This window comes from Anoplophora glabripennis, unplaced genomic scaffold (genome assembly GCF_000390285.2).
Source record: "Anoplophora glabripennis isolate ALB-LARVAE unplaced genomic scaffold, Agla_2.0 scaffold527, whole genome shotgun sequence".
NCBI lineage: Eukaryota > Metazoa > Arthropoda > Insecta > Coleoptera > Cerambycidae > Anoplophora > Anoplophora glabripennis.
In genome coordinates, this window is record NW_019416795.1 from 77,523 (window position 1) to 81,033 (window position 3,511).

The following is a 3,511-nucleotide window of genomic DNA, read 5'->3' on the forward strand; positions in this document are numbered from 1 at the left end:
TCTCGCTACTAACTGGTAACTGGTCCAAGTAGATTTTCAAATGGCACGGTGAGCACTGAATTCCCCCACCCTACTTCGATTAGTTCTAAGTTTGATCATTAGGGGCAGCACCGGACGGCATCATTATTCGGATTTCGGCCGCTTACAGTTTTAAGTTCGAAATAATATTAATGCTATTCTGATTCGTATCGTAATGTCAAATATTAATGAATTCCATTCATTACATACTTCGAAATATGTTTGCTAAATTTCAAAGGAAGTTGTTTCCAATATTCCTGACCCGCAATACATTAAAATGTAAAAAACTTTTGAAACTTTTTACCTTTTGAATAAGATAAATCGATACTTTCAATATTAGATTATTATTTAATGTTTACAGTGAGGGAAACATACTTTAGCCATAATTACTTATTGATTAACCCTAACAAAATATCTACATTAAACAGGTTTCAGAAATATTACTCCGAGTATTATGCTGCTGTCATAATAAAAACCCTTTTGCTAATGAAACTTACCTACTAGTGACTAAAAAGTATTTTGTTAATTTTTAATTTATTGCAGCAATTCCATTTTCTTTTCACAGTAACTATAGTACAATACAGGGTGTCACCTAACGAATGTTACATACTTTAATCTAGAACCCAAATGGTGTCGATTTAACTAAACTTGCTTAAACGAAAAACGTCGTTACAGGGTGTTAAAGTTAAAGTCTTTTTTATTTCTTGCGTTCTCCTTAACGCAGAACCCAGTTGAGCAAAAATTGCTAATGCTTAATTTCTCTTCATGAAGTATGCAGTTATGTTCCTATTAGGTTAAATAATACAGGGCGTTCATTTTACTACAACCGTTTGTGAATATTCTTCTTTAAGTTTTTGTACATTTAACACGCAACTATCAGATATAAGTAGAGAATTTTATTCTACTCAAAAAATGTATACTTACCTATCAAAAGTCGAAATTATGGTCGGTTATGAAAATATTACAAAAAATATATATTAACACATACCCCATATTTTTTGGAAATAACTACGTATCCATAACAACATGACAATTTCGATAAGTCACTGTCAAGTTTGTATTTTGCAAAAGTTTGTTTCTAAATATGCCTCGTCGTAATGAATTTACGAATTATGAAATGGGAGACATGATAGTGGTAGGTTAGAATAAACTAAAAACTCTCGGTTTAATTCACGAAATGGAAGGTACGTTCAAAGAAGGGTACAAGAAGAACAAAACAAGAATAGAAGAAAATCTCGAAATTAGTATTCGCAGTTTGTCAGCAGTCACAGGAGTTGGCTGCAAAACCGTTTCAACTATACTCACACGCAGCAGTTACAATGTTTCCATTTTCACCCTGTACAAAATTTGCTTGAACCGGACCGCTCGCTGAGATTAACATTTTGCGAACGATTTCAACAGTTAGATGACAGGGATCACACTTTTCTCAGGAGAATTGCCTTTATTATGCCAGGAAAATAAGCTGAGAAATGACCATTTCGCGACTATTTGTTTCGGCAAGGTGAATTTATCACTATAGATGCTAAATATTATGCTATATTAACATATTATATTAGTTTCCACAGTGATAAAAAATCGGGGGAAGATTGTTTACAGAGTGGTTAATTGTATAATTTTTACGTAAATTCAAGTTTTTCGCTTATAACTTTTTTCCGTTCATTTTCACGAGAAAACAGTAAGTATTTTTTTTCATCTTCGAAAGACCTACAAAACTAGCCGAGCGTCAAAAAATATTGGATAGATCAAAAGTTATAAACGGAAGGAGTTTGTTTATGAGTTTTGAATTAAACATTTATAAAATGCGTTATTATTACCAGAACGTTTTGGCATCGCATCTTCTCATTCCTTATCACTGCCTAATAACTCACACGAAATTTGGAATCGGTAAGTTGAATAGTTTACAAGTTATGGCCTTATAAACAAATTAACTAATTATTAGTCTGGACGATCCCGATGATCTTCCACAATAGCACTGATTTATTTCATGGTAGATTTGCAACTTGGATTTTTTTTATTTTTTAGCCTTAGTTGCAAAATGAAATATACGACGCACGAGCGCAATATAGTTATATATTATTAGTATTACATATTCGGAAAGCTTATGAAAAGAGCTTTAAATTAAAAAAAAATCGTCAAGATTCGTTGAAAAACAACGGAGTTACAGACTGTCAAAGTTGACGGCCTATTGTTAAACAAATTAGGTTGGTAGCGGCAAAAAAAAAAATACTGTCATAACCGGCAACCCGAGTACTTTCCCAGTTAAAAATATTTTATTTGTGGAAGTATGTTAAGTGCATAACAAATATTGTCAAGTCAGCGGGTAGCTTGATTTGCGGCGAGACGTGACGCGGCGGAAGGGTGGGGGAAGCGAACGACAGCGAGTCCGAAGAAATTGACGATAATATTCATAGTCCTGCCGTTAAATAAGCGAAATTCTCTTGAAAATAATATATTTGGCAGTCTGTAACTCCGTTGTTTTTGAACGAATCTTGATGGTTTTTTTTTAACTTAAAGCTTTTTTCATATGCTTCCCGAATATGTAATAATATATAACTATATCACGCTCGTGCGTCGTATATTTTATATATTTTGCAACTAAGGCTAAAAAATAAAAAAATAATGATAGATTTCAATGTATTATAATGAAATCTACCATGAAATAAATCAGTGCGATTGTGGCAGATCCTCGGGATCGTCCAGAATAATAATTAGTTAATTTGTTTATAAGGCCATAACTTGTAAACTATTCAACTTACTGATTCCAAATTTCGTGTGAGTTATTAGACAGTGATAAGGAACGAGAGAATGCGATGCCAAAACGTTCTGGTAATAATAACGCAGTTTATAAATGTTTAATTCAAAAGTCATACATAAACTTCTTCTGTTTATAACTTTTGACCTAATCAATATTTTTTTACGCTCGAGGGCTAGTTTTGTAGGTCTTTTGAAGACGAAAAAAAGTACTTTACTGGTTTCTCCTGGAAATGAACGGAAAAAAGTTATAAGCGAAGAACGTGAATTTACGTAAAAATTATACAATTAACCACCTCTTAACTTAATCTTAACAATCTTCCCCCCATTTTTATAACTGTGGGAACTAATATGTTATTGTACATAATATTTAGTGTCTATAGTGATAAATTCAGCTTGCCGAAACAAAAAGTCGCGTCCAACTCTGTATTTCCTGGCCTATATAACGAGCGTTCAAATAAAAACGTGGTCGAAGTTAGCTCTGACACATTGGACGTAGGGAGTAGCTTATAGCGACCAACTTAACCTCATTTCTCAACGAGCTGTATAGCAGCTGTCAGTTTCAATAACGTTAATGACTATATAACTTTATTTTAAAGAATAATCGTGATAACAATAACAAACAATTAAAGGAGCTGCGGAAAGTGTCCCCCTCCTTGTTATAACAATAAATTAAAGCAGCTGCTGAAAGTGTCCCCCTCCTTGTTCCAAGCACTTTTCACACCTGTTCCTCAAAGAATTA